This window comes from Hyaena hyaena, unplaced genomic scaffold, assembly GCF_003009895.1.
Source record: "Hyaena hyaena isolate Hyena2069 unplaced genomic scaffold, ASM300989v1 scaffold_158, whole genome shotgun sequence".
NCBI lineage: Eukaryota > Metazoa > Chordata > Mammalia > Carnivora > Hyaenidae > Hyaena > Hyaena hyaena.
Genome location: NW_024080790.1, coordinates 2,713,742 through 2,737,483, shown reverse-complemented (window position 1 = coordinate 2,737,483; position 23,742 = coordinate 2,713,742). Strand labels below are relative to the sequence as shown.

The following is a 23,742-nucleotide window of genomic DNA, read 5'->3' as shown; positions in this document are numbered from 1 at the left end:
GAATAGGTTGTGCATGATAAGGAAAATCAGGTGACTGAAAAACAGCACAATTCTCAAAGACAGAACTGTCACTTTGAGTGCAATACACTGTCAAAAGAAACTGGGAAGTGTGAGTAGGGAGAGAGGAGGAATCACATAAGTAGGTCAGAAAGCAGCAACTTAACTTCTATAATTTTTTTTCTTCAGAGGGAAAAATGCTATTAAACTACTAGATTCAGAAAATCCAACCAGTGTTTTATGGAAAATAATGTGCAGGGAATTTTTCCGCTCTTGTTTTACTAGTTCCATATGTGACACACAGACATTCCAAAGGCTAGAGTTAAGTCTCAATTTCAGGGAGTGTCTGAGTACAGTGGGGTTCATGGACTGGGGGCCCAGACAAGGGATTGGGTTTTGAATCAGAGCAGAGGGGTCTTGAGAGCAGCACTACATAAACAGTGTCAGGAACTCAACAGATCTCTGCCAAACATAGGCACTGCTTTACTTATCCTGGGATGCAAAAAAAAAAAAAAAAGTCACCCAAAAACTTAGCAGCTGGAAACAGTACACATTATTATCTTATAATTTCTGGGGGGTTGAGGACCCAGGAGGGTTTCGCTGGGTGATTTTGGTGCAGAGTCTCTAAGTTGTTAGGTGAGGTTGCAGGCTGTGCTTCTAAATTCACTCATGGGTGTGATTGGGAGGCCTCCGCTGCTCTCTGGCTCTCTGACTGTTGGCTGGAGGCTTTAATTCCTTGCAGTGTGTGCCTTGCAGAATCACCCACAACATGGCAGATTCTGAGAGAGAGAGAGCAAGAGTGAGAGAGAAAGCATCCAAGACAAATCATAATCTTTATAACTTCATCTTGGATGTGACATATCATTACTTATATCATATGCTACTGTCACATGGGAGGGAACACACAAGTGCTGACTGCCAGGAAGTGGATAGCACCGGGGGCCAATATGGAGCTAGGCACCACAGGTACAAAAGTGTTTATTAAGACTGTTCTGCCTAGGAAATGTCAGGTTAAATCTGAAGTTTTCCTAATAACAAAGCCCCAAAGCATATATGTGTTTTTGTTTGAGCAAATAGCACTTAAAAATTATTTATATTTCGAGAGAGAGTGCAAGTGGGAAAGGGACAGGAAGAGGGAGAGACAGAATCCCAAACAGGCTCTGTGATATCAGCGCAGAGCCCAACACGGGGCTCAAACTTGTGAACCAAACTGTGGACGCTTAACTGACTGAGCACCCAGGCACCCCTGAACAGACAACGTTTTTAAGGGGGGGGATCACTGTGTTACAAATATGTAAAACATGGGTCAGCAAGCAATAGCCCTTGGGCCAAATTTGACTCTGACTATGTTTGTATAGCCTGTGAACTAAGAATGGTTTTACATTTTTAAGTGGTTGGGAAAAAAAGAAAAACAATAATTGTATTTAATGATGTGAAAATTACATGATTCAAATTTCAAACATACATATTCATATATATGTGTATATATAGAGATAGAGGGAGAGAGAGAAAGAGAACTACCTAGAACCTTTAATCCGATACAGTGCATTTTGCTTTTCCAAAAGTATAATATTGTAGACAATGTCTCCCAAATGTATTTTGATGGCCACAATCATTTCCTCAAAACTAATGTTAATATCACTGAGCATACCAGTGTTCCATAAATGGGTGTTCCCATAAGAATTGAGAAATACTGCATTAGATATACACCTGAAGATATTGCCTGTTAAGTCTCATGTGTTAAAGGTATAGGATAGATTCACACCATCTACCATTAATTTTTATCTTTTTAAATTCTTATTTTTTAATGTTTATTTATTTATTTTGAGAGAGAGCAAGAATGAGAGAGCATGAGTCAGGCAGAGGTAGAAAGAGAGAATCTTAAGCATGTTTAGCGTGGAGCCTGATGCAGGGCTTGATCTCAGAACTGTGAGATTGTGACCTGAGCTGAAATTGAGGTGGATGCTTAACTGACTGAGCTACCCAGGCACCCCTCTACAATTAATTTTTAAAATAAACAGAATCAACTTTTGTTTTGCTCTAATTGTATGTAATGTACTTAAGTGGATGATGGCTTCCTGCCCAGTGTGGACTCTCTCTTCTTTCTCCTCCATCTGGCTCAGCCATCTTTGGTGGGAAAAGAGGCAGGAAGAACATGGAGGCAGCAGGCAGCCACACTCCTTAGCAGCTGATGCCTGCTCAGGAAAGTCACTAGGAGAAGGAAAATCAGTCCCTGGTTTCTTTGTCACAGCAGCGGCATTAGGTGTGGGGTAACATAAATTCATTAACACTTGGCTGTGACTACACAGGAAAGAGAAAAAAACAAGTGGCACAGTGGTTTGAAAGACTTCTTTCTATCCACTCTGATTTTATGTTAACAGAGCCACCCTGTACTCATTTGTACTGGCTACCTGGCTCTGCTCCAGTCAATGCAATCTTAGTGGGATTGTGCTGGCCAACACTCAGTAAAAAAAGTAGTTTGGAGATGAGTCAGCCAATGGCCACGTCCTAAGGAGACTGTCTATTATTTCTGTTGCTGGGGGCTGAGAGCCACCAAGGTTACTGTCATTCTGAGGCCTGGGCATTCTACTTGAATTATGGGAGCTCTCCAGTATCCTTCTAACAAATAGATTTTTACTGTTTAAGTAAGTGAATGGGGAATTTGCCACCCCAAAATATGCCACTTTGGCATAATGATTAATTTGAACTGAAGGCAACTGAGAAGCGCCAATACATGGAAAGCTCTCTGCCCTCTCCTTATTTGCCTAAAAATGCAGGACATAAATTTGTAAAGATGTAACCTCTTCCTGTCTTTATCAGGAAGGTGAAGAATTAATTACTGGGACTCCTCTAGAAACTTATCAACCAAGAGATGGCAGCCAAGGAATCTACATAACAAACCTTGCTGAACATTGTTGTTCTTTTCTAAGGTGCTAATCACATCTTTAAGTTACTCACTACTGGGTTCTCCATGTGGAAGTGTGATGTATCTTTTTGTTTTCTCTTGTTAATGTGTCTTTTGTCAGTCTGCTTTGCAGGGCTCCAGCCAAGGAACGTAGGATGGATAGAAGAAAAAGAAAAATGTCCTCCCCCACAGAAGTCAAGAGTCAGTTTTCCTGTCTCACAAAGAAAGAACAATAGAATTGGGGTGGGGTTGGGGACAGTATAATCAGAGAATGTACAGTAAGGTTTTAATAGTAGCAGAGTTTTTTCCCTCATTTTTCTTGACTGTATTTCCTACAATGAATAATGAATATGTATTACTTTTATGATATGAAGTCAAAGGGTAATCAAGTTATTTTTACAAATAGGATCACAGACAGAAACGGGACCTGGAATGCACTGGTTACCACACCTGAGCCCTTAGTTTAGATCTGATTTTTTTCTGGAAGTTAAGGAAAAAAGTTGAGACAGGAAGCATATGGGTTATTTAGTCTGATAAAAAGAAGCAAACATGTTTTTCTAAAGAGACAAGGTTTTTCCTGGCACTGAATATTAGGAGAAATTTTTTTTATATGTGTGGGTTCTCGTTTAAGATACACTGAGTAATTTAATATTTGAAATGTGGTTTTGCAAAAGACAGACTGTTCTTCAAGTAGATTTTTTATATTAGTATGTGCTGTAATCTAAGAGTCAGACATCAAATCTTAACAGTGAAGACATTCCGCAACAGGCCAAAATAATAAGATCAAGGTAGTTTAATTGTCCAGATATGACCTGATGTCGGTAACAGACCCTACAGTCTTATCAACTTCAGAGTCAAATTTAGAATTTCATTACTTCATCCAAAGTAGATCCAAATCACATTACTTTTAACAATGGATATATTTGTGGTTAAATTATGATTCACATTCTTCACCAAGTAGTGGAAACTTAATAAAACTCATTCAGTAGAGTTTGTTACCCTTCCACAGTTACCCCCTTTTCTCCTCCAAATCATTGCAATTCCTCTGTGAGGTCCAGATACAGCATTTGTCCTCAGCTGATGACAATCCAGCTCTCGCTTATTGTATTCAATAAAGCAAAAGCCCGGTTTGGTTAATGGAATAACTGCCATTTATTGTTCTCAAACAAGACCCTTAATGCCTTACCAACTTACCAAAAAGTGACATCTGAGGGACTTCTGCTTTTGATATGATGTTGGACCAGATAGTCTTGAGAGTCCTCCTCTTACAAAACAACTTGAACTTACATAAAACGCAAAATTTTTTTTATTACATTGTTTTTATCACAGTGAATAGGGAACTTTCTGAAGGAAAGAACAAACAAGAACCCAATGAATCTCAGTGCCCCTGAGAAGGCAGAGTTGAGCAGAAACAAACGAAATTGCACTATTAGCCCTGTAATCCAGAAACTAAGTTCTTAGGCCACTGGCAAGTTGGGGGGAGTAGGGAGGAAGGAGCAATGAGTCTGGGGCTCCTCATGCTCCAAATAGAGATTAAAAGTAGTTGTAGATTTGTAGCAGTCCCTGACTCCTTGCAGAAGTGAATAAAAATCTTATCTAGAGGAAACATGCTCAATTTAGGCTACACATGCTTCAATAGATAAGTATCAACCAAATATCAGCATACAATCAAAGATCACCAAAACCACATAGGAGAAAGAGAAGAGTGAGAGATGCCTAGGTGGCTCAGTCACTTAAGCATCTGACTTTGGATCAGGTCATGATGGCATGGTTCGTGAGTTCGAGCCTCGCATCAGGCTCTGGGCTGACAGCTCGGAGCCTAGAGCCTGCTTTGGATTTTGTGTCTCCTTCTCTCTCTCTGCTCCTCATGCTCTGTCTGTCTCTCAAAAATCAATAAACATTTTAAAAAATTATTAAAAAAAAGAAAAAAGAGAAGAATGAGATTCCATACAAACTTAAACCACCAAGAACTTTAGGTATAGAATATCAGACAGGAAATATGAAATAGCTATGGATGAAATGTTTAAAAACACAAAAGAAGAAATCATAAAGATGACTTAGTTCCAAACAGACTATAAAATATACTCAGGTAGCTATAAAAAATAATTTCAAACCTGAGGGGACCAGGTAGCACACAATACATTTCCAAAAAATGCCATAGATTTTGGGAAAGAATTAAATATTCATCAGCAATAAATTGGATAAGTTTTGGACAAAAGAATATCATACTTCAATGAAAATAAACAAATTAGAGCTATATGCAATAATTGAAAGGCATCTCTCAATGCCAAACAAACAAACAAACAAACAAAAAACAAGACCCTCAATTGTACAAATGGGATTCCATATAGTTCCAAAATAAGCATAATTAAGCTAGAGTAATCAAAATAATTTGGCATTGGAATAAAGGCAGATATGTAGACCAATGGAATAGAACAGAAAGCCCAGAAATAAAACCTTGCATATATGGTCAAATGATTTTCTTTTTTTTTATTTTTATTTTTTTTGGTCAAATGATTTTCAACAGGGTGCCGAAAACTTTCAGTAGGGGAAAGGACAGTCTTTTCACCAAACGATGCTGAGAAAACTGGGTACCTGTATGGAAAAGAATGAAGCTGGACCCTTACCCTATACCATAAAAACAAACAAACAAACAACAACAACAAACCCTTAAAATGGACCTAAATGTAACAGTTAAAACCATAAAACTCTTAGAAGAAAACATAGAGGGAAATCCTTATTATATTGAATTTGGCAATGACTTTTTGGTTATGATGCCAAAAGCATAGACAATAAAAGAAAAATAGATAAATTGGACTACCTCAAAATTACAGTCTTTTCTGCACAAAAGGATACAATCAACAGAATAACAAAGCAATCTATAAAAAGGGAGAAAATGAAAATCGTATTTCTGATAGGGGGTTGATATTCAGAATATATGAAAAACTTTTACAACTCAATAACAAAAATCCCAAATAACTCTATTAAAAAATGGGCAAAGGACTTTAATAAACATTCTCCAAAGAAGATATACAAAGTCCAACAAGCATATGAAAAGATGCTGAGCATCATGAATCATTAGGGAGTGCATATCAAAACTACAATGAGATATCACCTCACATCTATTAGGATGACTGTTGCCAAAAAACCCGAGGGGGTGCCTAGGAGGCTCAGTCAGTTAAGCATCTGATTTCAGCTCAAGTCATGATCTCGCAGTTCTTGAGTTTGAGCCCTGTATAGGGCTCTGTATTGACAGCTCAGAGCCTGGAGCCTGCTTCAGATTCTTTGTTTCCCTCTCTCTCTGCCCATCCCCTGCTCGCTCTCTCTTTCTCTCTCTTTGTCTCTCTCTGTGTCTCTCAAAAATAAATGAACATTTAAAAAATTAGAAAAACAAACAAACAAACAAGCAAAAAAACAGTCTCCCTCTTCGGAAAACAGAAAAAAAAAAAGAAAATAGCAAGTGTTGAAGAGGATGTGGAGAAATTAGAACACTTGTGCACTGTTTATGAGAATGTATAATGGGGCAGCTGCTATGGAAATCGGTATGGTGCTTCCACAAAAAGTTAAAAATAGATTTACCATATTATTCAGCAATACCACTTCTGGGTATATACCCAAAAGAACCAAAAGAAGGATCTTGAAGAAATGATTGTACTTTCATGTTCACAGCAGCAATATGCATAACAGCCAAAAGGTGGAAGCCACCCAGATGTCCACAGCAGGTGAATGGACAAACACAATGTGGTCTGTACATATAGTGGACTATTACTTGACCTTAAGAGGGAAGGAAATTCTGACACATGCTACAACATGGATGGAACTTTAAGATATGCTATATGAGATAAGCTAGTTACAAAAAGACAAAATAAAATATTGCATCATTTCACTTAGATGAAGTATCTAAAGTTAGTCAAAGTCATAGAAACAGAAAGTTTCTATGACTACCAAGGACTGTGGGGAGGGGGAAATGGGAGTTATTGAATGAGTATAAAGTTTCAGGTTTGCATGATGAAAAGTTCTGGAGTACTGTTGCACAATAATTTGATTGTACTTAATAATTTGAGTGTAAACTTAAACTATTTTTTTTTCTTTTTTTAGAGAGAGAGAGAGAGAGAGACAGCGTGAGCAGGGGAGGGTCAGAGAGAGAGGGAGTCACAGACTGAAACAGGCTCCAGGCTCTGAGCTGGCAGTCAGCACAGAGCCCGATGCGGGGCTCAAACCCACGAACCGCGAGATCATGACCTAAGCAAAAGTTGGACGCTTAACCGACTAAGCCACCCAGGCGCCCCAAACTTAAACTATTTGATTGCACTTAAACTGCACACTTAAAAATGCTTTTGATGGTGGGGAGCCTGGATGGTTCCGCTGGTTAAGCTTCTGACTGTCTCAAGTTGTGATCTCATGATCACTGAGTTCCAGCCCTGCACCAGCTTTCTTTTGTCAGTGCAGAGCCAGCTTTGGAACCTCCGTCCCTCTCTCTCTCTGCCCCTCTCCTCCCTTTCTCTCTCTCAAAAATAAACATTTGTGGGGCACCTGGGTGGCTCAGTCGGTTAAGCAACTGACTTCACTCAGGTCATGATCTCACAGTTCGTGAGTTCGAGCCCCGTGTTGGGCTCTGTGCTCATAGCTCAGAGCCTGGAGCCTGCTTCAAATTCTGTGCCTCCCTCTCTCTCTGCCCCTCACCTGCTCACACTCTGTCTCTCTCTCTCTCTCAAAAATAAATAAATATTAAAAATATAAACATTTGTGTTATGTAAATTTTGCCACAATTTAAACATTTAAAAAATAAGCAAAATTGCTATACTGTTTAGAAATACACTTCTCTTTGTACATTTATGTGTGCACATAAATTATAAAGGAAAACCATGATTACTATGCAGTCAAATAGTTGTGATCTCTGCGGGGAGAGAGAAATATATAAAGGAGAGGGAAACGTAGAGGTGTGTAGGCTGTTGGGAATATTCTATTTCTTGACTTGGGTGATGGTTACACATAAATTTACTTCATAATTTTTCTTTAAACTGCTAATATGGGGGCGCTGGTTAAGTGTCTGACTCTTGATTGCAGCTCAGGTCATGATATCATTATTCATGATATCAATCCCAGAGTTGAGCTCTGCACTGACAGCATGGAGCTTGTTTGGGATTCTCTCTCTTTCAAAATAAATAAATTAAAAAAAAACGCTGCTTATATGTTTTATGCATATATATGTTTTTATCTTTTTTTTTTAAAAGCCATTTTCTTTAAACTGTTGGGACACCTGAGTGGCTTGTCAGTTAAGCCTCCAACTTCGGCTCAGGTCATGATCTCACAGTTCGTGAGTATGAGCCCTGCATCAGGCTCTGTGCAGACAGCTCAGAGCCTGGAGACTGCTTCAGATTCTGTGTCTCCCTCTTTCTCTGCCCTCCCCTACTTATGCTCTGTCTTTCTCTCTCTTTCTTTCAAAACTAAACATTAAAGGGGCGCCTGGGTGGCTTAGTCGGTTAAGCGTCCGACTTTCGCTTAGGTCATGATCTCGCGGTTCGTGGGTTCGAGCCCCGCGGCGGGCTCTGTGCTGCCTGCCAGCTCAGAGCCTGGAGCCTGTTTCTGAGTCTGTATCTCCCTCTCTCTCTGACCCTCCCCTGCTCATGCTGTCTCTCTCTCTCCTAGAAATAAATAAAAAATATTTAAAAAAATAAATAAACATTAAAAAATTTAACTGTATATACATACCTATATGTGTATATATACATATTAGGTTTTCATTGCTACTGTAACAAATTACAAAAAAATTAGGAGCTTAAAACAATACAAATTAATTAACATACATATATGTGTATATATACGTATTAGGTTTTCATTGCTACTGTAACAAATCACAAAAACAAATAGGAACTTAAAACAACACAAATTAATTATCTTACGGTTTAGAGACCAAAAGTTGACATGAGTTGACAGGGCTGTGTTTTTTTTTCTGATAGCTTCAGGGGAAAATCTCTTTCCTTGCCTTTTTAGCTCTAAGAGATGACCTCCAGTCTTTGGTCAAGGCTTCAACTTCTGTCTTCAAAACCAGCAGCATAGCGTCTTCCAATCTCTCTCTGCTTCCATCTTTTCCTGCTTTTCCTCTCTCATACTGTCTTTTCCTGATTCTGACCCTTCTGTCTGGCTTTTATTAGAAACCTTGTAATTACATTGGCCCCAACTGGATAATCCCCAATAATCTCCCCATCTCAATATCCTGAACTTAATCATATTTAAAGTCTCTTTTGGTGTGTAAGGTAATATAGGTACAAATTCTAGCAATTAGGATGTGGACATCTTTGCAAGGGGCATTGTTTAGCTTACCACCAAATGTTGATTTCTTTTTTGACCTCTTTTTATTGGGTTGTTAATTTTTTATCATTAAGTTTTGAGAGTTCTTCATATTTTCTAGATACAGTACAGAAATGTGACCTGCAAATATTTTCTCGCAACCTGTGCCTTGTCTTTTTGTTTACTTAGTGGTGTCTTTTAAGGAGAAACATTGTAAATTAACAATAATTTAAATTTAATTAAATTTAATAATAAATTAAATTAAATTTTTATTTCATTAAAATGTTTTTATTTATTTTGAGAGAGAGAGAGAAAGCACCAGTCAAGGAGGAGCAGAGAGAGAGAGAGGGAGAGAACCCTAAGCAGGATCTGTGTTGTCAGTGCAGAGCCTGACATGGTGCTCAATCCCATGAACTGTGGGATCATGATCTGAGCCCAAAGCAAGAGTTGGATGCTCAACCAACTGAGCGACCCAGGTGCCCCAAAAAGTTGTTAAGTTTAAAGAATTCTAATTCATCGATTTGTTTTTCTTAGGCATCATGAATTTACTGCTATATCTAAGAAATCCTTGCCAAACTTAAGGCCACAACAATTTTTCCTATTTTTCTTCTGCAAGTTTTCTAGTTTTACATTTTGCACTTAGAGACTTTATACATTTTGAGTTAATGCATGTATGAGGTGTGAGGCATGTGTCTTTTTTAGGACTTTAAGTCTTGAGTAAATAATCCAAAGACTAAAATATAGTTAGAATTCACTGGTGGAAGTGGTGGTTCATGGTGTGTATTCTGTAGCAGCCACAGAAGCAGCCTCATTCATGGCTGTATGCCTATCAGAGTCCCCTTCATTTCTGTCTTCACCTATGACAAGGTAACCATGCTGTAGATAAAAACAGTATCTGTGTTCAACAAAACACTAATGATATCCCCAAATAACATCAACAATAAACAAAAACACCTTCCTTAAAAAAGAGTTTGAGATGATAAATACCCTTTTATCTACCACATTGAAAAATGTTCTGGGGTACCTGGGTGGCTCAGTCGGTTAAGCATCTGCCTTCAGCTCAGGTCATGATCTCATGGTTCGTGAGTTTAAGCCTCACATCGGGCTCTGCACTGACAGTGTGGAATCTCCTTGGGATTCTCTCTCCCCATACCCTACTTGTGCACTCTCTCAAAATAAATGAGTAAACTTTAAAAAATTTAAAAAAGAATATTAAAAAGAGAAAAATGTTAAAATAGAGGATTTATTATAGGCACTGAATAAGAATAAGACTGATTTATATTGTACTGTTTATTTGACAAGTTATGTGAGGAAACCTGAACTGAACAGTATAATTTTTATTTATCCCAATAAGTATAATAAATAAGTATATTATTCATTAATTGTAATAAATAATTTATCATTATCTCAATGATATTAGATTGACATACAGATTAATGTCCTAGAATATTGCTTGTTTGGCCCCTCCCTTAATGCAGGTCTCTGTTTATGTGTCCTTCTCACGTTTCCATAAAGGAAAGAGATTTCCTCTCTATCATTATAGTCTAGTACTATGTTCTTATTTGAACTGAAATTTGGGAGAGGAAGGGGGTGGAACATGAGATCTCAAAACACCCTGGACGCTTAAGTGCTTAAACATTATTTCTGTGTTTCTCTTTGCCTCTATGATGTTGTTTATCCTGTTTATTTTATACCTGATGACATACAGATTTACATGGATAATTTCTGAATGAGCATTCACAAATGCTAAATGCTACAGGATCAGAGATGGGAGAACATGGGCCTTGGTATTAGATAGATCTGGGTTTCAATCCAAGCTTTGGCATTTACTATACTTTAGAGAGTTCCTTAGTCTCTCTGAACCTCAGTTTTCCCTTCTGCAAGATGGAAATAATGGTACCTTTCCTGGATGCAGACTCTGTGCTTTATAAACATAGCGCTATAGAGGAGACCTTTGAAGGTTGAGAGGAGGCTGCATTTACATTCTCCAGAGCATTTACTGAAGAGGGCTCCTGCCTAGGTCCTGAGTGATGAAGAGGTTGCTTTCTCTGACTTTTGCTTTTCACCTCCTTTTTTGTCACTGTGACAAAGTATGCGTCCCTCCTGCCTGTTTTTGCTGTTACCATAGCAATCCAGATTCTATTTAGCCAGAGTTTGTGGCACGACAGATTGGTTTGTGATTTGTGAAATCTCACTCTCTAAAATAGGGACCAAGCAGTGATAGCAGTAATTATGTGGAGCTGGGCAGAGTTCCTGCCACCTCTCGCGGTAGGTGGAGGTCTATGGTTAGCTGGTTATCAGGGAGGGCCGTTACCTGAACGGGTGAGATACTTAGTGGGCATTATTACACAGAGTTGCTCATAATTGGTTTCAGATAAGTTTTATTTTTATTTTTTAATTAATTAATTATTTTTAAAGATTTCTTTCATTTTTAAGTAATCTCTACCCTCAACGTGGGCTTGAACTCACAACCCTGAGATCAAGAGTCGCATGCTCCACCAACTGAGCCAGCCAGGCACTCCTCAGAAAAGTTTTTATTATGGGAAGTTTCAAACATAAAAAAGTAGATAGTATTCATCACCCAATTTCAATAATTACCCATTCATGACCAATGTTCACCCCCACCCTTTAGAAATTTCACGTACTTACTAGACTTTAGAGAGTTCCCTCATATTTTTGAAGCAAATTACAGAAATTATATCACTTAGTCCACAAATATTTCAATATAATTGCTAAAAGATAAGGATTATTGTTGTTGCTGGTGTGTGTGTGTGTGTGTGTGTGTGTGTGTGTGTGTGTGTTTAACATGACCGAAATATCATTGAAATGGTTGTTGGAGATACTTTATCTCTCTTGGAGAGGTATGAAGGATAAAATTATTGACTTCTACTTCTTCCTATGAAGGTTTAACTGCAACAAGAATTTCCCTCTTGTAATAAACAACTAGAAATTCAAACAGCAGGAACAACTGTTTTCAGATAGTGGACAGCAGGTAGCATAGGGCTGTGAAACTCAAGAGAAGGAAAATAAATAAAGCAAGCCCTATGATTGTCCCAGCTGACTGTCTGAAGCCATTTCCAGGCCATGGAGGAGAACTGAAACAGCCTAGTAGGCTCACTGAACTGAGGAGCAGAGATGAGAAGGGCAGACCTTCTAGAATATTCAGGGTAGATTATTAGTGGGGAGGGATGGAATAGAGAGATTGAAATGCACTGGATATCTGCAGAGCAGTCTGCTTGGAGCTTTGGCTAACTACTGATTGGTGCACACATGGGCCAAAATTCTACCAGGCCAGGAAAGAACCATGTGAAAGCAGTAGGTTAAATAATTCCCAGCAGTAGGGCTGGGAATAGTTTGCATTGCTACCAGCCAGAGTGGAAAGACCTTGCAATATTTGCAGACTATCTGTTGGACTTTACCTTGGACTTTGGGGAAACAAGCTTTTGATAAGATAAAGTATATAGAAAACATATGTAGATGGATATTGTCCAGTATAGACCCCCTCATACAGAGCTCATGCCATGATAACCAGGTAGCGGAATGGTCTCCTCTTACATCACATGATAATTCTGAGTGGTATAAAGATAGCCAATGCTATCCATCTTTTAAGTTTATTTCTTAATAATTTTTAATAGTTCTTGGGTTATCTGTAAACTTCTTATCTGTTCCAATTATTACATAGGGGATATAAAACATGTATTTTTATTTCCATATTTTATATATGTATTTATATATACATATATACATATATTTTAGTTGTAATGAAATAGGAATTTTTACTATTATTTAACCATGATCAGAAAGATTAATATAAACTCCTTATAATGCAAGTTATTTTTTTTTTTTAGCATCTCTTACCTCAACACCTATTGACTTTCACCAACTTTATAGAGAAGATCAATCTGGTTAATTACTTTATGCTGTATTATCTTCCAACTTCTCTATCCTATGGGATCAGTAGGGTTCTACGTTGCTTAACATCCACCTATTTACTGTATACCACTTCCAGCTCCTTGGTAATGTCTGCTTTGATGATATTCCAGTTCAAAACAATTACTGCCTATGCTATACAGCCTTGATTAATCATTTATACATTTATATATATGATAAAGCAGACCAACAACCATTTTCCCATAAAAATTTTAAAGAAATCCTGTAACTACCAAACATAGAAGTGCACTCATTTATTGAGGTGTGGATTACTTGTGCCTTTGACCAGATTTAGCCTGTGTCAATGGAAGCAATATTATCTTTTAACACAAATGGTAACATGCAGTGTTACCCTTCATCCATCCATTCACTTATCGTTGAAATATTATTTACAGGGTTGCTCATATGTACCAGATTGTGTTCTGGATGCTGGGGATGCAGCCTGTCTTCTGGTGCACTGTTTGGCCACCAGGAGTAGTTCTAGGTTCAGACTAGCAATGCAGCTAGTAGTACTCGGTTGAACTTAGTTCAGCACCAAGTACACTCTGCAGAATGAAACGGGTCAGGTAAAACAGCATATTTGATCTTATCAGTGATCCAGCAGGTCCTTGTGAGTCGTACCAACAGTTTCCATGAACGAGGTCAAGCTATGTGTGATTCATTTTGAAACAGAGAGTGTACCTCCCTAGTCCCCCACCTGTCTATATGATTCCAGTTGTCTAAGCTCAAGGCTTACACAAGACTCAAGGCTTGCTTGAGTGCCAATATACTGCTCTCTCAGTAAACAGGACAGATAACTAACTCGTGGTATCTGCATTTATACAAGGAAGTAGTGCTGTGAGAAGGCAGAAGGGGATCACCTCCCCAAGCAGTCCTGTTCACCTTTTACTCATACTCACACTCTTGAGGGAGATAGTCAAAACAGATAAGCAGATCAGAAAGACAGTATTGGTGCTATTATGACCAATAAATGAGAAAGAAATGGAGGATGATGGGAGTTTCTGCTCTGTACCTTAGTGAGGGGAATCTTTGTATATTTGTTATTTGCATACAGGTAAGTATATCCAAGGATTTTTGCTCAGAAGCAGATATTCTGGGTCAAAGAATATGCGCTTTCTGTAATTTTGACAACCATTGCCAAATTTCCTTCTGTAGAGTTCATTCTACTTTATAATCCCACCAGCCATATGCTTATTTTTCTGCACCTTCATCCACAAAGAGCGTGATCAAAGTTTTGAATCTGAGCCATCTGATAGGTAAGGAATATTATCTTATGCCTTTGTGCAGTCCTTTATTAGGAACGGGCTCACACAGTTTTTATAAGTTTAAGAATCATTTGGCCTCCCTTTTCTATGAACTGTTGGTTCACATTCTTTACCCATTTTCTGCTTTTCTCTTATTTTTTAATATGAATTCTTAGTACACTAAGGAAATTAACCTTTTGTCTGTGATTATATAATCATTTTTTTTCAGTTTGACATGACTTTGTTTGTGGTATCTTTCTCATACATAATTTTGACTTCTCATCTGTGAGAGAGACATGATAATAATAGCTGCCTCATTACACAAAGAGTGTGTAAATTAAATTAAATGAGTTTAAATGAGGATTAAATGAGTTTAAAATTAAGGATTTAGTATAGTGCCAAGACATAGTAAGCATGCAATAAATGTAAGGTCTTACTATTGTGGATTCATATTGATCAAGGTGTTAAGAAGACTGCCATCTAAAAAACAATCAACAGCATTTGGAAGGTTAACACAATCCTTAGATGCACCGACATCTGTCTTTCTCATAAAAAGGTGAATCGTTTCTCTCTTGTTATTGTTCTTAATATCCTAGAAACCAGGGGCATGAAAATATCCTAGAGGGGCATCTGGGTGGCTCAGTCGGTTAAATGTCCGACTTCACTTCAGGTCATGATCTCATGGTTTGTGGGTTCAAGCACTGCATCAGGCTCTGTGCTGAACGCTTGCTCAGAGCCTGGAGCCTGCTTCAGATTCTGTGTCTCCTTTTCTCTCTGCCCCTCCCCTGCTCACACTCTGTCTTACTCTGTCTCTCAAAAATAAATAAATGTAAAAAAATTTAAAAAAAGAAAAGAAAAAGAAAATATCCTGGAAACACTGGTCTTGAAAAAGCTCCAACTATCCAAAACAAACCAACCAAATGTAAACAAATCCTATTTATTTCATAGAATTGTAGAATCTAGGTGGTGGAAAAGAATGTAGGTGTTATTGGATCCAGCTTCCCTTCCCGGAGTTACTTGGTAAATATTGAAATAAACCCAAATTTTATCTTTTTTTCTCTACATGTGAGACTAAATTATTTTTAAAGAAATGGGAAGTCTGAATAAGGATGAAATACATGCATCTTATTTCTAAATTTTAAAATGTCAAAAAAAATTTCAGAACCAAGTGATGATCAGATATTTCATTTGGTTTAAATTCCATTGGGAAGAGTTTCTCCACCTTTTAAGGAAGGTCGGCGGCGGCGGACAGAAGGCATATGACGTCACTATGAGGCCGGAGCTCCACCCAGCTCCGGACCCCACTGCGTCGGGGTCGCGTCCCGCACAGTCAGGCGGTCTTCAGCCAGGACTGTCGCTGCTGCAGAGAAGACGTTGTGCTGACCTAGAAATAACAGCTCGGAGCTGTTGATGTCAGTAACTTTTAAAATAGCTTATTTAAAAATCTCTTCAGTGACCTCGGCTACACTTAATGCCACTTAGCTCATCTGGAAGTGGGCAGGAAATGTAAGAAGGATGGGTGACAACTGGAACTCCAAGCAGCTGTATCTTCAGAGGCCCATTTTAGGAAAGAACTTGTTTGAACAAGTTGAAGACTGAAGATACCCTTGGTATCCAGTGACCGTAATGCAGATATAGAAACTGAGTGTCCAGGGCCCCGCAAGTCTGGGGGGAAACCCAGATCTCATTGTCAGTGGCACATGGTGTTTTTCAGCTGTGCATAGGCCTTCTGTGATGGGAGTTCTGGCTCTCTTCCCTGATTCCCTGTGTATTTTGAAGATTCTGCAGGAGATGACTCACATGGACTCACAGACATGGCCTTGTCAGTTACTGTGGGTTTTCCCTGTTGGTTTTCCTTAGATTCTCTCCTGCAAATCCTGAGGCCATTGCAGGGGTGCGAGGGGGGCGGGGAATGTCTGGTGCTGTGTGCTGCATCCAGGCTGCGCATGCCTGACATCGAGGATTCTGCTCTCTGCTCTGAGAGCATGTCGTCTGTGCAGAGTCCAGCTGAGGGTGTTGCTGCCAGGAGAAGTGCTGATGGGCCAGAACGCCTGAAAAGCTGTGCTGAGCCTTCTGGAGCCTTGGGTTTGCTAAAGCTACACCAAGGCAGTGGGCACTTTGACATTTGTTAATGCCATTCATCTGTTAATTGGACACCAAAGCTATACTGTAAAATCCCCAATGCTCAGTACCTATAACTATTGAAATATTTATGGGCCATTTTGAAACATGTCTGTGTGAAAAATTTGACAGTTTAATCCTCAGCACTTAGGTCATCACAGGACTCAACCCATTTTCAGCCCAATAAAAGTTCTATGTTCACTATATAAAAACTAGCACATACAATCTCCAACTAGTTTGTGTCCTGCTTTTTTCCACGTATTCCTATTGAATGCCATTTATTTTATTCTACACGTGATTCATAAGTCAGTTAAACAAGCTTTTATTCTCACATATTTAGATGCCCCCCTCAACTTCTCATTATTATCAACCATACTGTAAAGAACATCCTCATGGCTATTCCACACGCCCCCCCCCCCCCAGCTATAATTATTTCCTTAGGAGGGAAAATTCTAATTGTTGAGTCAAAGGGGTTGTATTTTTTAAGGCTTTTGATACACACTATCTAGTTGCCCTCTCAAATGGTGGGACAGATTTACTCTCCTACCATATTCTTGACAACTCTGGGTAAATCATTAAAAACTAGATGCTTATTGAATTTAAACAAAATTACTGTATTAATACATGCATATGATAACATGTTCAAATGATGTAGAAGTGATTAAAATATAAGGTGAAACCTCCCTCCCTTACTCCTCTTCCCCACTTCATGAAATACTTGGTGCACACTTCCAGGCACTTCTGTGCAGGGGCCGATGGAAGGACACAGGTCTGAGACTTTGGCATCTACCTGCTCTGATGGAATGAAAACAACCCTATTGAAATAAAAAAATCACTGGTTTTGATGGGAAACATTAATTCACCCTCTTTCATTTCTCTATTTCAGTTTTTTTCTGTACCTTTTGAAATGTTTACAAGTTCATATATTTTTAGAATCTAAAAAATCCACAAGTATATTCATAAGTACATTAGAACTGGAATAACCTATAAGGAATGCCACCTACTTCCCCAAACCACAAGCCATTTGTGGGTTTACTGTAATACATGTAATATACGCATGCCATGAAATATTGAGAAACATGCTAGAAATTTATTAAGAATTTTTCTGTTGTGGTTTAGAGTTGGGAAGAAAGGCTCATATGGTAGCTCAATAACCAGATTAATCTTTCAGATTAGAGGTCAAAAAACCAAAGAACAAAAAAACTGCCTCGTGGGCTATAGTGAGCTTGCCACCTATTTTTGTATGACTTGCAAGCTTCCAATATCTTTTTTACACTTTTTAATAGTTGAAAAAATCAGAAGAATAGTTGAAAAAATCAGGAAAATGATATGAAGCTCAATTTTAGTGTGCACAAATAAAGTTTTATTGGAACACAATTACACTCATTCATTTACATATTGTCTGTAGTGGCTTTTTTGCTACAATAGCAGAGCTGAGTAACTGTGACAGAGATTGTATGACTCTTAGTCTTGGAAACATTTACTGTCTGGCTTTTTACAGAAAAAGTATACCATGGCCTGGATTTAGATTTTCAAATGAAGAATAGATTTAATTTCACTACTAAGCAGACAAATCTGTTTATTAATTTAAAGATGCATGATCTCATGACAGGTTTTGGAGAGGAATCAGAGAATTTGAGGTGCAGACCACAAATGAAAGCTTGGAGAATGAGTGGGCACTTTTTAAGAAGGATCAACAACCCTCTTGGGATAAGCAAGTATAGGAAGTGTATGATCCTTGGGATATGTAGTTAGTCTGTCTCAGAGCATGTGTTTAAAATTTGGGAGGTACTAGCACATTGCTCTATATTTAGAAATTTGTTAATTTCTATTTTCACTAATAGTATATGGGAGTGCCCTCACGCTCTTACCAATATGAAAATGATTTGAAATCTGAGGGCAACATATGACACATTGTATTTGTTTTAAGTTTGCATTTCTTTTATTACAACTGAGGTGGGCATTTGTTTCTTTACTAGTAGTTTTCACTTATTTTGTAGAATGCTTTTTCATATCATTTGATCATTTTTTCCTGTGGATTTTCTTCTTCTTTTTAAATGTTTATTTATTGTTGAAAGAGAGAGAGAGAAGCAGCGGAGGGGGGGGGGGGCGTGAACAGAGGATATGAAGCGAGCCCTTCATTGACAGCAGTGAGCCTAATGCAGAGCTTGAACTCACAAACTGTGAGATCACGACCTGAGCCAAAGTCAGATGCTCAACCAACTGATCCACCCAGATGCCCCTTGATTTTCTTCTTCTATTAGATTTATAAGCATTCTTCCTATGTTATGAATAGTAACTTTTTGTATTTTATACTTATTCCAAATAGTTTTTCAGGTTGTCATTAATACTTTAACCTTAAAAAAACTAATAATATCTAGTATTTAGTAAGCACTTACTATGTACCAGACATTCATCTAAGAACTGCACATACTTTATCTCATTTACTTCTCGTAGCAAGTTTATGGGGTGGGAACTATTATTACCCTAGTGCTATAAACAAGGAAACTGAGTTAGTTACAAAGAAGTCAAGTAACTTGCTCAAATCACATAGCTAAGAAATAGTGGAGCTAGGATTAGAGCTCAGGCAGCTGGGTCCAGTGCCAGCCATGGTGTATCTGCCATTCAGGGGTACCAAGGCCAGTCAGGGCTGTGCCAGCAAGGCAAGACCTAGTTCAGGGCTGACCCAACTGGGCTATGGACCTGGAGCAACTGAATGAGTAAGGCTACTTAGGATGAGTCTACTTGAAAGGAGTCTGCATACTAGGGCATCTTTCATGTTCCCTTAGGTTATCATGAAAATAATTTTTCAAATTAAATTTTAACAATGTAGAAAAATGAGGAATTAAAATATGGTACATAATAGATTCTCCCCTCCCCCCAAGCACAAGAGCTAAGGCAGCTGTCCCAGATGTTCTCCTGAGGGACAGCTCTGATGATATATCTTTCACCATATTCATCTGTTCCTTAGACCCTGGAGATATCGTAAAGTCCAACTTAGCAAATAGGGTTGGAGAAGGAGCTAGGATAAGGTGAGAAGCTGATAATTAATCTTCCTCTTTCATTCCAGTTTTCAAACCGGAGGTGAGGAAAGACTGTCAACTAAGAAAAGAATGTTTGGAGTATTTTAAAAAATTTTTTATAGTTTTTTTTTATTTTTGAGACAGAGAGAGACAGAGCATGAGTGGGGGAGGGGCAGAGAGAGAGGGAGACAGAATCTGAAACAGGCTCCAGGCTCTGAGCTGTCAGCACAGAGCCTGATGCGGGGCTCGAACCCATGAACCATGAGATCTGACCTGAGCCGAAGTCAGATGCTTAACCAACTGAGCCACCCAGGCGCCCCTGTTTGGAGTATTTTATATTACTGGACTAGACTTATATGATCACTAGACTGATTTGGATTTTTAAGCTAAGAGTTCTTGGGAAATATTGTGGAACCTGACCAAGATTTCATCCAAGGGGCTCAGAAAGAATAGATTGTCAGAGTGAGGAGCACTGAGAAAAAGTAGGGGCTTTGTGATTGCACCTGACTTGGTCCAGCTTCTTCAAGAATGCGTTCCCTTTGTAAGTATCAACTCTTTTCACATCTGCTGATTTTTCTGTTTACTTGTCACCCTTAAAAAGAGAGATCTATATATTTCAAAGTTTAAGTTGGGATAAATTCTGTTCCTGTTCATATTATTTGATCCCAAAGAAAGGAAGCATTTAGACTGAATATTATTTTGTTTTGAAAGATCATTGGAGATATGCAGTCATCTTTTTTTTTTATTTTTTTCAAATTCCAAAGTCTTAAGTTTTCCTTACAGGGATAAAATGTACTACAAGAATGTTTCCAGGTATTGGTCAAATGTGATAATTAAAAGGAGTACAGAAGAGATTTTTTTTTTTTTTTTGGATCAACAATCCATTTTATTTTTTTTTTATTTATTTATTTTTTTTTACAAATAGTTTATTGTCAAATTAGTTTTTACATAACACTCAGTGCTCATCCCCAAAGTGCCCTCCTTCATGCCCATCCCCCCCTCCCCCCCACATCCATCAGTCCTCAGTTTTTGTCAGCATTCAAGAGTCTCTCATGGTTTGCCTCTCTCCCTTTCCCCCACCATTTCCACCCTTCTTCTCCCCCTTGGTCCTCCGTCAAGTTCCTCCTAATCCTCCCGTACGTGCAAACATATGGTATTTGTCCTTCTCTGCCTGACTTATTTCGCTCAGCATAACACCCTCAAGGTCCATCCATGTTGCTACACATGGCCAGATTTCATTGTTTCTCATTGCCATGTAGTATTCCATGGTATAGATAAACCACATCTTCTTCACAGAAGAGATTTTTAAAAGTAATCTAGACACACATACATGAAAAAGACATCAGAAGAGGTTGTAATTATTTGATCTGGGAACGAGATCTGACAGGGCAGAAGAACATTTGCTCTAACTGGTAAGAAAAGAAAGACCTAAACATGTCATTGATTCAGACAGTTCCCTTTGTTGACCACTAGGTGTTGCTAAGCAGGCATGATGACCTGTGGCGGGCAGAGGAGAAGCAGGAAAGGCAGCATGTAATCCATTCAGGGTACATTCAGCAGATTCAACAACTTTGAGGTGCTCTTGGTGGCAAGACATCTTTACCTAGTCCAGCACCTGGCACATGGTAAGCATTCGACATGTATTTCTTGAAATGAATTATTCAGAATGCAGAGGGTGCTTTTACATTGTGGGCATCCAGATAATATGACATTTCTGTGTAAGGTTTCTTCAAGACCTGTCATCATATTAAGACAAAGGGAGAAAACATTATAAATTAGAAGTCACTTGATGAATTAAACAAAAGGAGATCAACTGAGCCATGGAATCAGACTTGGAAAATCCACGAATCGTGTCCATTGCCTATACAGACACAGACATAGCAAAATACTTGTTTAAATGCAGACACGGCAAACCATGCCTTTATTTGTCTCTGTTTTGCTCGGGTGCCATTGAATGTTGATTCTTCCACTCCTACTCCTCCCAAATTTTGAATAATTTCTTACTGATCTTGGTGCAATGAGACACTGATGGAAAACCATCTATAATTGTACATGATCTGCATCAGCATAAAATGAAAAGTGAAAAATAGAGGGCCAATGACCCCAGGTTAGATACAGAGCGGGAAGGAAGGAGGAGAGGGCATCAGGAGGCTCTAAGAAAACCCCAAGTACAGATCTTCTTCCTGCTCCTAAATTTCCTGGTTCCTCAGATGCCTTCCGTGGTTATCAGTTGGTTTGGCCTGCCTAGGGGCCTTTCACTCTTCTTCTGTTAATAGTGCCTCAATTTTACTTTGGGGGATGAGCCCCTGCCCCACTGGGCACTGTCCTGATGGGCTATCAGTTCACAGGCTCCTTCTTCAAGTGGCAGAGAGGTAAGCAGTGAGCCAAGCTACACCAAAGGCCCTGTCTCTGGGGACTTGTAGAGCCTAAAAACCAATGGGATTCTGTTTCATGTCTCAAAGAAACGATTCATTAGTTCTTGCTTTGTGGAACCACAGCTGTCCTGGTTTGTGTTTTTCCAAAGATCTAGTCTTCATTTTTTTCTTCAAGTCTGTGAGCCACCCCATATTCTTCCAGTAAATTAGCTGGAGTTGGTTTCTCTTACTGCAGCCAAAGAATGGAATGAAGAAAAGGGGCTAGTAAAAAACATCTAGTCCTTTGATTACTTCCATAACCTCTGTTAAACTTATCATTGAAAAAGATCAGCCCTAAAATAACGGATACTCCCTGGAAATGGGGAATATAACGTTTATGGACACTTACTATGTTCCAGATACTTTTAAAAACACACATATTATCTTTTTATTTTTAATTTAAAAAAGGTAAAGCAGTCTCTACACCCAATGTAGGGCTCAAACTCACAACCCTGAGATCAAGAGTTGCATGCTCTACTAAGCAGGCCAGGCTGGTGCCCCCACATATTATCTTATTTAATCTTCAGAATGATTCAATTGAACAGATGTTACTATCCTCATTTTACAGATGAGAACACTGAGGCATAGAGTGATTAAATAGTCTGCTCATTTTCACATGGTCAAATTAACATTCTTAAAGTTTTTTCTTTTTTTTCTTAAAGTTTTTTTCTATGGAAAACCAGTTTTTCTGAATTATATTAATTTCATGGGGCTGCTCCAACAAAATACCACAAATGGGGCTTAAAACAACCAAAATTTGGGGCGCCTGTGCGGCTTAGTCGGTTAAGCGTCCGACTTTCGCTTAGGTCATGATCTCGCGGTTCGTGGGTTTGAGCCCCGCGTCGGGCTCTGTGCTGACTGCCAGCTCAGAGCCTGGAGCCTGTTTTGGAGTCTGTATCTCCCTCTCTCTCTGACCCTCCCCTGCTCACGCTGTCTCTCTCTCTCTCTCTCCTGGAAATAAATAAAAACATTAAAAAAAATTAAAAAAAACAACAACAAACAACAACCAAAATTTATTGTCTCAGTTCTGAAGGCTAGAAGTCTGAAATCAAGGTGTTGGCAGGACCATGCTCTCTACGACTACTCCAGGGGAGAGTCCTTGCTTGTGCTTGCCTCTTTGAGCTTCTGGTATTTGCCAGCAATCCTTGGCATTCCCTGGCTGTTACATGGCTGTCTTCTCTCTATGTGTGTTGCTCTTATAAGAACACTAGTCAGGGGCACCTGGGTGGCTCAGTCGGTTAAGCATCCAACTTCAACTAAGGTCATGATCTCACGGTTCGTGGGTTCAAGCCCCGCATCGGGCTCTGTGCTGACAGCTCAGAGCCTGGAGCCTGCTTCGGATTCTGTGTGTGTCTCTCTCTGCTCCTCCCCAGCTCATGGTCTGTCTCTGTCTCTCAAAAATGAATAAACGTTAAACGTAAAAAAAACACTAGTCATATCGGATCAAGGGTCCACCTACTCCAGTATTCTTTCTTTTTTTTTCTTAATTTTTTAAAATGTTTTATTTATTTCTAGGAGAGAGAGAGAGACAGCGTGAGCAGGGGAGGGTCTGAGAGAGAGGGAGTTACAGACTCTGAAACAGGCTCCAGGCTCTGAGCTGGCAGTCAGCACAGAGCCCGACGCGGGGCTCGAACCCACGAACCGCGAAATCATGACCTAAGCGAAAGTCGGACGCTTAACCGACTAAGCCACCCAGGCGCCCCACTCCAGTATTATTTCATCTTACCTAATTACATCTATTTCCAAATAAGGTCACATTCTAAGGTGTTGGGGGTTAGGACTTCTTTGAGGGGAACACAATTCAACCCATAACATGA

The 23,742-nt window shown here is 39.0% G+C and overlaps 1 long non-coding RNA gene across 2 annotated transcripts in view; it reads right to left on the bottom strand.

Annotated features, from left to right (window-relative positions):
* Window positions 1-527: 527 nt before the first annotated feature.
* The window catches only part of LOC120236656, a 24,430-nt gene continuing 1,215 nt past the window's right edge, over window positions 528-23,742 (bottom strand). The window contains exon 2 of one of the 2 annotated variants that reach the window (XR_005529723.1): window positions 528-776. This is a non-coding gene — a long non-coding RNA (uncharacterized LOC120236656). Of the gene's footprint in view, window positions 777-20,844; window positions 22,116-23,742 lie in introns of those variants that run through there. The other variant, XR_005529724.1, reaches the window with a different exon arrangement.